The sequence below is a fragment of the Quercus robur genome, chromosome 1, assembly GCF_932294415.1.
Source record: "Quercus robur chromosome 1, dhQueRobu3.1, whole genome shotgun sequence".
Lineage (NCBI taxonomy): Eukaryota > Viridiplantae > Streptophyta > Magnoliopsida > Fagales > Fagaceae > Quercus > Quercus robur.
This window is the reverse complement of record NC_065534.1, coordinates 10450128-10462174: the sequence shown is the minus strand read 5'-3', so window position 1 is coordinate 10462174 and position 12047 is coordinate 10450128. Positions and strand designations below refer to the sequence as shown.

Below are 12047 nucleotides of genomic sequence, written 5' to 3'. Positions count from 1 at the left end.
AGAAAATGATCAATGCTTGAACAATTTAGTATTTATGATATTTATTGACTTTCATTTTAACACTAAATTTAGGGCCTTCATTTTAAAGATATCACCCTAATAATATCGCTTCAAGGGGTAGCAGAGAGCATGTAGTTCATAGTTATTGTATTATCAATTATCAAAGATGAGAAAAGTTTAGTATTTTGTGGGTGTCGTGTACGAGCCAACGACAAACCCAGACTACTGCCTGCAGCTACAACAAGAATGGCTTCATAGTTTCCATCTCTAGCTGTTGATTTCAATAAGGACTGCAGAAGGATTGAAAATACGCATAACAACACCCTATAAAATACTGGCCCTTCTATCAAATCCAAATAACCTCATTGCACCACATAATAAACTATCATCAAAGTATTATATTAGTTTTTTCCTATATACCTCAAGTTTCTCTCTTCCATGGCCTCTAAAACTTTCACCATGAAATTCTTCTCACTACTAATTTCTTCATTTGCCATCATCCAACTGGCAATGGCTGGAGACCCAGACATCTTCACTGATTTTATAGTCCCCCCAAATGTCACCAACGTTGATGAGAATTTCTTCACATTCACTGGCTTGCGTGACCTTTTTAAGGGAGGCCCTTCCACAACCCTCAAAGTCTCGAAAGTAAGCTTGGCTGAGTTCTCTGCTCTCAATGGGCAGAGTGTTTCTTAAGCTGTCCTTGAATACCCAGCTGGCACAACTAACCCACCCCACATTCACCTTCGTGCTTCTGAGCTTCTTTTCGTAGTTGGAGGTACCCTTCAAGTCGGGTTTGTCGATACAACCAATAAGCTCTTTACTCAGACACTACCAACGGGTGATATCTTTGTGTTCCCAAAGGGACTTGTGCACTTCCATACAATGCTGATGCACAAATACCTGTTGCAGCAATTGCAGCATTTGGGAGTGCAAATGCTGGAACCATTTCAATTCCCAACACTTTGTTCACTACTGGCATTGACGATGTTGTCTTGGCTAAATCCTTCAAGACCAATACTACCACCATTGAAGCTCTTAAGGCTGGTCTAGCTCCTCCCACGCCTTGAGGATGACATTCATTAAGAGTACTACATTACCATATCTCCTTGTTCTTTGGTGTTTTGTGCTTTATTTTTTTGTTTGGAATAATTTTTCTTCTTGTTTAAAAGGGTATGACCATGTATCATCAAGTTTGTCAACATTAAATGTTGTTCTCTTATCTATCATCAAAGATATATTAATTTTTATGCTTTTCGACATTTTTGGATAGCAATCTGCATCCTTTTGTTTTTTATATTAAATTCACGTCACCTTTAAAATAGATGAAGTTATATGAGCTTGAAGGCACAACTATATGTTATACAATGAGCCGTCTTAATGTCTTCTCCCTCTTTGACCATCCTTTCTCCAATTCCAATGGAGGGGGACTTAAGTCTGGAGACATCACATCCTAATGGAAAGAGATAAAGTAAGGATCAAAAGACCATTCATACTATTGAAGAACGCATCATTGAATTTGATGATTCAAGGGTCCAAAAAGTATCTTAGTCCCTATATCAATGAACAGAATTTATACTTCAAGTCATGGCCATATAAATCTCATAGTTATAAAATTAGTACAAGCTTCATACATACATTAATGTACTCTCTCTCTCTCTCTCTCTCTCTCTCTCTCTCTCTCTCTCTCAAACACAAACAGAATGCAATGCATCAATTCTACTTTATGGGAGTGAAAAAGCCGCACCTCCAAATCTCAACTATTGGGGCTATGATGGTATAGCACAACAAATAGTATTAAAGATGTCTTTAGAATAGTTACTCTCAACCCGAACCTATCTTTTCTCATTTTTAATTACCGAATGGACCAAAATAGACCGTAATGGATCAAAGTGGACAAAACTGAACCAAATAGACAGAATTGGACCGAATGGACCAAGCTGAACCCAATAGAACCAAATAGACAGAACTGGACCGAATAGACCGAACTGAACCAAATAGACAGAATGGACCAAACTGGACCAAATAGACCGAATGGATCAATATGGACCAAACTGTACCGAACTGGACCGAAATGACTGAACTGGGCCGTATTAGACTGCAATCAATAGTAAAAAATAGTGACATGACTAATGATGTGGTTCAACATTAAATGTTAGGCTTTGACTTTTAGATAGGATATAGATGACATAAAACTATATTATATAACTCATGTTTTGACCATGAGATTATATGGGCATAAGATCTAAAGGTATTGCTACCTTGAAACTAACTTTCCATTGATTCAATTTAGAATATCTTACCAATAATCAAAATCTTATGAAATGCTTTTGTTGTTTACAAAAGTAGATATTTGAAGTTATAATTAAAGGGATGACTTTGGATCACAATTATAATTAAGTTTTAACAATAGCATGGTTACTCCACATATCTTACATTTGTTCCCATTAAAACCAATGGAGAACTTTATACTTTACATTGTACATGTCCCAAACTTATTTCTAGTAATGCAAACAACAGAACCAAAACCACACAATAGAAACTTAAAACAAGTCATAATGATATACATGACGGCACTGACCATAGATTGAGAAGCAGATTTTAGTACATATCTTATTCTCATTTTCATCAAATCCTGGATAAGTTCAGCACAGTTGATCATCAATTCACTCTCCTGCAGTTCTTGCGTATCTGTCCACGGGACCCAGGAGGTGGACTTATATTCCCCATCTTGACCATGGACTTGGCAAAGTCATCAAAGAAACGATCCGTGCTAATGCTATAATCTTGAATCAAACGTTTAGTTTCATAACTATTCAACAAAACTTGATCGGAGCTAAGTAGGGCCTTTCTATTGAGCAAGTTCTGAAAGTAATGGTTGTCAAAATCATTAGTTGGGAAACCTATTGTGAGTCTCGATCTAGGGGTGTTGTAAAGTTTCCAATCTTCGAGTCTAAGTCAGCACTATAGCTACTAACGTTTGGGCACAAAAGTTGCAACTGGAACAGCATATGTACATCCATAGAACTGTCTGGACGACCCGTTTGTTCGAAGTTGAACAACCTATTGTTGAAGGCAGCACACCTAGCTAGTCCAATTGTATGAGAACCTATACAAAAACCAAAACGCTCAAAGCATCAATTGAAAAAATAAATTTAATCATATAATGTGGCTCATGAATACTAGAGAGGATGTGTGATTACAAATTAAAACAAGTGAAATAACCTTAAATATCATAGACTATTAATTTAAGGTCATCAAGGTGATTTTAGTTGTGAGAACATGTTAATACATTACGTATTATGTTAGCAAATTTTTAGAATACTTTATGCGAAACTTAAGTACCTGATAAGGATACCACATCGGTTACATCGAGTCCTACTTTTTTGAACTTGGCAATGATATTATACAGTGAGTCAAATGCAGAAGGAATTGAAATATTTGCTGCAGCTTTGCTTGACACAAATCCATCTCTTCTGCCCAACAGAACATTCCACGTTGGTCCTCCAGTCTGCAGACCATCACAGAACATACATGCTAATTAAATTAGTTTGTACTTAAAAAAGTTCAGTCAATATAATATATTCTGTGGGTAATATTAGGGACACAATGTTTTTATCATTGTTTAAATGGTTTATCGTTATTAGAGCAATATCACTTTCACTTGAGTCTATCATAGGCACCACTTTAACTATGCTATGTCAACTATTTTGTGTCACTAGACTTTTTGCATATTCTATACTAGAAGTTTTGTGGTTCAGTTTGCAGTGGGCATATCAGTTTGCGGCAGCAAGTAACTTTCAAGGTCTAAGGCAACAGTGGCGGGCCAGAATTTAACTTTAGGAAGGGCAATATTTTATAATTAATGTGTATCTCCATACATATGGAAGCATAGAAAGACAAATCTTATAATACTTAAGAGCAATTTTAACGATAATACACTACTTATGTAAATACTAAGCTGCGTTTTAATGTTAGAAAATCCATAAAAAGATAGCATATCCATTATATTATATTATTTTTTAGTTATATATACTAATAAGCCATGTTTTCATTTTTCTATAATCAAAATTCCACTTATATATAATTCTCATGCACTAATTTTTAGTAATTAGAGTAATTCCAAGTACAACTTATATGGGGTTTTGTTAAACTCATAAAATAATTAAATTATTACATTTTAAAACCATATTATAAACATTTGTGCATATACTTTAGAGTGTAACTTAAAAATGATATTAAATTATAGAGTTTATTATATAATTGTGTCCAAATTGTATTATTAATTTACATATATATTTTTATGAAAAAAAGAATAATACATAAAGAATTTGAGATGTTAACCTGCAGGGGAGTTTTGGGTGGACTTGTTGAGTTGGTCCTAATCCTAAAGCATTCTGATTTGGGTTTTCACTTCGTGAACCTATTTTTGTGTGTGCGCATTTGTGGTGTATATTCTTTATATTGTTGAATGTGTTTATCAATATTGAGCATTAATGTGCTTTGAATATTGATTAATTAACTACCCAGTTAAGAATTGAATAATTAAGTTAATTTGGTAATTAAGCCGTATAGGGTTTAAACCTAACTCTCATCCCATATGGATAATCTTTTTTTACTACATTAAATAGAAGGATGTAGCCTAAAGAATTGAACCTGAGCCCTCCCCATAGGCCATGGAAAGGCCAAAAGTGCTACTAATTAAGCTGAGAAGCTCTTGGCCCCTATGCAGTGAGAACTGCGATTCGAATGGCTGTTTTGCATGTAAATGCAACAATATAATCATAATAAATAAATAAATAAATAAACCTTATAAATAACTAGTTCATCCTTCTCAAGTTGCCTCCAAATCAAATATCAAATTGTATATTATTCTACTAGTGATCAAATATATGTAATAATAATAATAAAGAAAAAAACTTACTATGACAACGGAATCTCGAGCAGCTATGGCTAATATATCGGCACAAGATACAACACCACTACATTCGTATTCCACAGCTCTTTTAATATCATCTACAACTTCAAATCCTCTAACTGAGTTTAAATTGGAAAAGGAAACCTTCTCACCATCACTTACATCCAATAGTATTGATCCATCACAACCCTAGAAAGGGCAAAGAAAATATTATTATTATTTTTATTATACAAAGAGGCCATGACTTTTGCCTCATAAGAGTTTAAAGGCAAAAATAATTAAGTTAAGAGACTTTGAGAGGGCCTTCATAAGCCTTCCCACTTCTCACATATTCAAAAAAGTACCTTTAAAAATAAACAAATGTACCAAGGAATATTTTGAGGATCCTAATTGAAAATCCCTTTTGTAAATGAAAAATCTCTCCTTAATTTGACAAGCATTAATTGAGATGCGAAGTCCTCAGCTGATTCTTGGGATAATTAGTTTCATTAATTAAACTTATCAGCCCTTTTATGACCAAGTAGCATTTTTCTCATGATCAAAAGTAAATTTACGAGAAATTCTTTGTTCACAACAAGAGTAAAACACCAATTAAAAGTTATGAAAGAGACAAATAACAGAATAATTTTGATGGACATAATGAAATGTTGGCAAAAAATTGATGCTCAAACTCACATTTACAAAGCAATCATGAAAGTGAAGCCGAAGCAAAGAGGCAGCCATACGAATTTCCTTGAAGAAAGCTTTTTCCACCTCATACCTCACAATATTGAGAAGATTTGGACAAGTTCTCTCATAAAAATATGGGGTCAGCTGAGACCTTGCACCCAGGAACAACATAAAGAAAGCCATAATCAAAGAATAACCATAAAAGCTGTTAGACTTCTTCATGGTTACTTCAATGGCTCCCACACAACTGATAATGTGATTTATAAGGTCTTGATGGACAGTTAAGTGTTAGGTGATGTCTGACATGGCAGTCATACGGCATTAAATTAATATTTTATTTTGGCTGTTAGTTACGTTAGTATTTTTTATTTTTCACTTAACGGCAGAAATCATTTTGACATAATACCAAAATAATGTTAAGAACTTAATTGACACAGAAGACACAACATAAAAAGTTAAGAAGTAAATACGTAATTTATCCCTTAATTTTTAACCAAGATCACGAGAGAATTGACAATTGTATAATTTATTAAAAAATAATTTAAGCGATAGTGATGTATGGCAGCTGCAACCAGTGTTTGCCTGAGTTCAAAAAAATGCACTTCACTTGATAGTTAAGTAAACCTAACAGATTATTCGTTTAAATATTAGCAAAGTTGTAGTTAATTGAAAGAATACTATGGTGGATTGAACAGGTATTATTGATAGAATGTGAGCTTCTGTTGCAAGTTTTTCAATCAAATCAAAACACACTCAGAAGCATTAGTGCTTGTGGAAAATATAAAGCTTTTTACGTACAACCACTTTGGCGCACAATTTAGTAAGGCGTGCATTAAGAATGTTCACTAAAAAATTTAATTGGTATTAATATTATGGTAATTGATAGCTACATATGTCAATTTATTTGTAAGTCTTGTATTTTCATTCTCTCTTTCCCCAACCTCTATGTCTTCTGTCTATATTATAACAAAAAAAAAAAAAAAAATTGTCAATTTGGTACATATCTTATCTCATCTTATTTAAAGGAAGTCAACCAATTTAGTTAGTCGTGCATAAAGAATGTTCATTAAATTTTTTGTTGGTATTAGTATTATGGCTTTTTTTTTTTTTTTTATAGGAAGTATTATGGTAATTGATAGCTACATAGGTCGATTTTGAATTTTGATGCTTTAACCATATCTTATCTCTCATCTTAAAGGAAGTCACCCAACTTAGGATATTCCTTGGTACTTATTAAGTTGAGGGATTCTGACTCGAACTTCACCCCCACATATATCTCCGAAAGAGCATTATAGAAGTGAAGAGAAAAATCTCCTCATTGTGACTTGATTGACCTTACAATTCAGATTAACTAGTAGCAAAATTAATTTAGTGTATTTCTCCACTTGATGCAGTAAGAGGACTTATACTTCTTTCCCATCTTAATCAACGAATTAGCGAAGTCATAGAAAAAAATGACTAAGCTTCCAATATAGCTTTCAACAAGACTTCTGGTGATTGATTTAGCCTAAGTGACTAGAATATAACATGTTCTTTAATAGTGTTAAAGTTGCCGTGTGATTGAGTGATGAGCGGAAGCATGAAAAAAAGAGCAAGTGATTGAGTGATGATTGGAAACATGAAAAAGAGAGTGAACAAAATGTTTTATATGGATCAACTTAACGGCCTATGTCCATGGTAAAAAGCCATTGATGGCTACATGTTTGATATTAAACACTTCAATTACAATGAACCCAATTAGGGTTTATATATATGCTAGAGAACCCTGGATTAATCCAAGACTAATCATAGACTAACTCAATATTATTTAATACATGAGTTTACAATTGATTTATGAGTCACATGGGCTATAATATGTTTAATAAACAACAAAAAATGAGGTAGATTATGAAGATAAGATTAATAAATATTAGGGGGTAAAGTGCAACTTTTTAAATCTCACCTAAAAAAGGTGTAAACACGCTATACTACGAGTGAGTAATTTGTAATTACCATTTTAATTTTTTTACAACTATTAAATTTTGACAAAATATATATATATATATATATATATATATATATATGTGTGTGTGTTAAAAAATTAGCTTGTACCTAGCTAAATAAAGTTGATCAATGTTCATAAGGGCACCCAAATGACTAATTAAATAAAAAATCTATAATGATCCATGATGAGCTCCACATGTGACGTTTAAGGCATTACTCATTAACTGTGCTTCCAGCAGGTTAATAAAAAAAGAAAGGCAGAAAATGCAATTCGTACGCCATTTTCTTGAGCAAATTCGTTGTTCATGGCCACTAATTTTATCATATTACAAATTTACCAACTATATATATAGTGGATGTACATATATAATTAAGTGTATGTTTGGGAACAGCTCTTATTTAGTTGAAATTGAAAACTTTTTACTGAAAATACTGTAGATAAAGTTAAAAGGTAATTGAAATAGTATAATGGAGCCTATAAATAGTATCAAAAAGTACAATGAGACTCGTGAATAGTAACAAAAATAAGCTAAATAGTAAAAAAAAACTGGTTTTTTAAACAATGCCAAATGCACACTAAATAAGACAATTTGAGAGAGATAAAACAAACAGGCAGCATAATGTCTTAAATTAAATTAAACAATTAAAAATAATAATATTACTTTTTGTCATCTTAAACAGAAATTGATCAAAGTGGACAAAATTGACCAAATAAACCTAAGTGGATTGAAATAGACTGAAGTGGACCAAAATGGACCAGAAGAACTTGCGTGGACAGAATGGACCGAAGTGGATCTAAATGGATTGACATGGACCCAAATAGATAGAATGGACTGAATGAACCAAAGTGGACCGAATTTGAAGGCATGTATCAGTAACAATATTCCTAGACATTAATTTAGTTACAAGCATATTTACATGTGCACAAACTTTTTTTTTTTTTTTTGGGAAGTAAGTGATAGAAATTTATTGATGTATTGTAAAAAGGATTGAAAATACGTCATTTTAAAGATTTTTTTTTTCTTTTTTAAGAATTTGGTATGTAATTTTTCATATTTGTTTAGTAGTCATTACAAAGCATTGAAAGTACTACAATATTTTCCCTTTAAAGCTTTGTCTTGCATGCAAAATTATTTTGCTGGTTGTATGTCAACAGCTTCATGTCCGAGTTATAAATTCTGGTAAAATGGAGTTGTGTGGGTTCATATATCAGCGTAATTTGAGCACCCCATATAGCCCAAGTAACCATTTATAGCCTATATTTTATTCTCCTATCTATGAAAGGGAAAGGCAATGAATTGAGTAAGAGTAATGAAGAAAAAGAAAAGTGTGGAAAGAGTTCTTTCTAAATTAAAGTAGATAAATGTGTAAAGGAAAAGTATATATAAAGTAGTTAAAATCGTCCAAGATATTACTAGAAAAAGAAATTTTCCAAGTTGAATTTGTAAGGTTAGTAGGTTAATATATTTAATATTAACAAAAAATTAGAGCAACAAATCAATAAATAAATATAAAAAAATTGTGACGTAGATGATGATATGACTCAACATAAGTGTAACAATATTAAATGCTACGTTTTGAATTTTAAAGATTATATAAAAGTTATTCTTTTTGACATTTATAGCAAAAGGAATAGAGAATATAGAGAATATTTTTATAAATGATTTTGTATCATTAGTACTTTCTTTTCCGTTTTTTTTTTGTTTTTTTTTTAATCTCTCTATGTTTTCAATCTTTTATGGTGTATGCTGAAGTTTCCCCTTTTTTCCCCTTCAATATTCATTTGAAGAAATGTTCGTAAAAAAATCCTATAAATAAATATTAAATTAAATATTTTTTATACAAAGACAATTTATAATGAAGAAAAATGTGCCCTATATATCAAATTGACCATGCATTGCACTAGATACACAAATAGAAATATAGAATACTGCATGCCTGGATCCTATTGTAACTAGTGAGAAATAAGATTATATATCCGATTAATCCAATCAATTAGTGTTCCAAAAACTTCATTTACTACAAGTCCCAACCTTTTAATCTTCGAAAGCCTCATAATATACAAATATTTTGACAAAGTTGGAATTTGGAAAGATTGTCCAAAGATAAATACTTTCTGAAACTTTCTTTTACTTATCAGCACTGGAGCTGTGAGCTCCCTTGATTGATATGTATAGTTATCCAATTGAAAATCATTGAGTAATCCATTATAGAGAGCCTTTCTGAATTTGATTTTGAGATGTTATCAGAATATCTTACACATAAACGACCCTGACAAAGTTTGTCTGCTCGCTAGCTAATACCACCTGTATCATTTTGCTTTGACCAGGCATAAGATATAAACGTATTGCTACCTTGAAACTAACCTTCCATGGATTCAAATTTTAGAATATCTTACCAATAATCAAAATATATGAAATGCTTTGGTGGTTTGCAAAAGTAGATATTTGAACTGATAATTAAAGGGACCGACTTTGAATCACAATGATAATTAAGTTTTAACTAAAGCATGGTTACTCCAAAGATCTGACATTTGTTCCCATAAAACAAAGAATTCCATATATTATACTTCACATTACAAATCCCTCAAACTTTTTTTTTTTTGAGAAAGACAAATCCCTCAAACTAATTTCTAGTAATGCAAACAACAAAAACAAAACCACACCAAATAGAAACTTAAAATAAGTGATAATGAACATGACAACAGTGACCATATATAGATTGAGAAGCAGTTCAGCACAGTTGATCATCAATTCACTCTCCTGCAGTTCTTGCGTATCTCTCCACGGGACCCAGTAAGTGGACTTGTATTCCCCATCTTGACCATGGACTTGGCAAAGTCCACAAAGAAACGATTCATACTAATGCTATACTTTTGAACCAAACGATTAGTTTCATCACTATTCAATAAAACTTGGTCGGAACTAAGTAGGGCCTTTCCATTGAGCAAGTTCTAAAAGTAATGGTTACAAAATCATTAGTTGAGTCTCGATCTAGGGGTGTTGTAGAGTTTCCCAAGTTTGGGTCAGCACTATAGCCATGGCTACTAGCGTTTCCGCACAGTGCTTGCAACTGTAACAGCATATTTGTATCCATAGAACTGTCTGGAAGGCCAGTTGCTGAGAAGTTGAACAACCTATTGTTAAAGACAGCACACCTAGCTAGTCCTAATGTATGAGAACCTATACACAAATCCCAATTCTCAATGCATCAATTGGAAAAATTAATCATATAATGGCTCATGAATACAAGAGGGGATATGTGTGATTACAAATTACAACAAGATCAGAAATAACCTTAATATATCAGAGACTATTAATTTAAGGTCATCAAGGTGATATTAGTTGTGAGAACATGTTAATACATTATATTATGCTAGCATATTTTTACAATATTTTATGCGAAACTTAAGTACCTGATAAGGACACCACATCGGTTACATCGAGGCCTACATTTTTGAACTTGGAAGTGATATTATACAGTGAGTCAAATGCAGAAGGAAGTGATTGATCTGTTCCATTTATGCTTATTGACACAAATCCATCTCGTCTGCCCTACAAAACACTCCATGTCGGTCCTCCACTCTGCAAACCATTACAGAACGTATATGGTGAATTAGTGTGAACTTGAATATCGATATTCTCCACCAACTATTTTTTGTTTCAATCTTTCTTATCTTTTCTTATTACATTAAATAGAGGGACGTAGCCCTAATCATAGAACTTGAGCCCTCCCCCATGAAAAGGGCCAAAAGTGCCATTTGAAAATGACTATTTTGTTTTGCACGTAAATGCAACAACATAATAATCAAATAAATAACCTTGTAAATGCTCGTCATTTCATTCATCTGAAGTTGATTTCAAATATCATATTATATTTTATTCTTATAGTTATCATATATATATATGTCAATATAAGAAGAAGAAAAAAAAAAAAAAATAAAAAAAAAAAATAAGAGAAGGATTTGAACTAACTATGCAAGTACTATATTGATCAAGATGTGAATTCTTCAGCTAATTCTTGGAATTATTAGTTTCATTAATTAAATTATCAACCCTTTAATGACGTTGGAGTATTTTTCTCTTGAAACAGTAGTAAACTTTCTAGACTTCTTTGTTCACAGCAATAGATACTAAAAACACCATATAATTTAAAAGGAATGAAATAGAAAAATAATAGAATAATTTGATGCTCAAACTCACATTTACAAAGCAATCATGAAAGTGAAGCCGAAGCAAAGAGGCAGCCAAACGAATTTCCTTTGCACCTCATTCCTCACAATACTGAGAAGTTTTGGGCATGTTCTCTCATAAAAATTTGGGGTCAGTTGAGACCTTGCACCAAGGAACAACACAAAGAATGTAATAATCAAAGAATAACCATAAAAGCTCATAGACTTCGCCATGGTTACTTCAATAGCTACCATGCACGCACAACTGATCAAAGTATAAAAAGACCCAAAATGATAATGCGGTGT

General features: G+C 32.4%; 2 pseudogenes; one reads left to right on the top strand and one right to left on the bottom strand.

Moving 5' to 3' along the window:
• Positions 1–438: 438 nt before the first annotated feature.
• On the top strand, positions 439–1070 carry LOC126715609 (germin-like protein 9-3; annotated as a pseudogene).
• A 1326-nt stretch (positions 1071–2396) lies between these two features.
• On the bottom strand, positions 2397–5822 carry LOC126720084 (peroxidase 59-like; annotated as a pseudogene).
• Positions 5823–12047: the final 6225 nt, after the last annotated feature.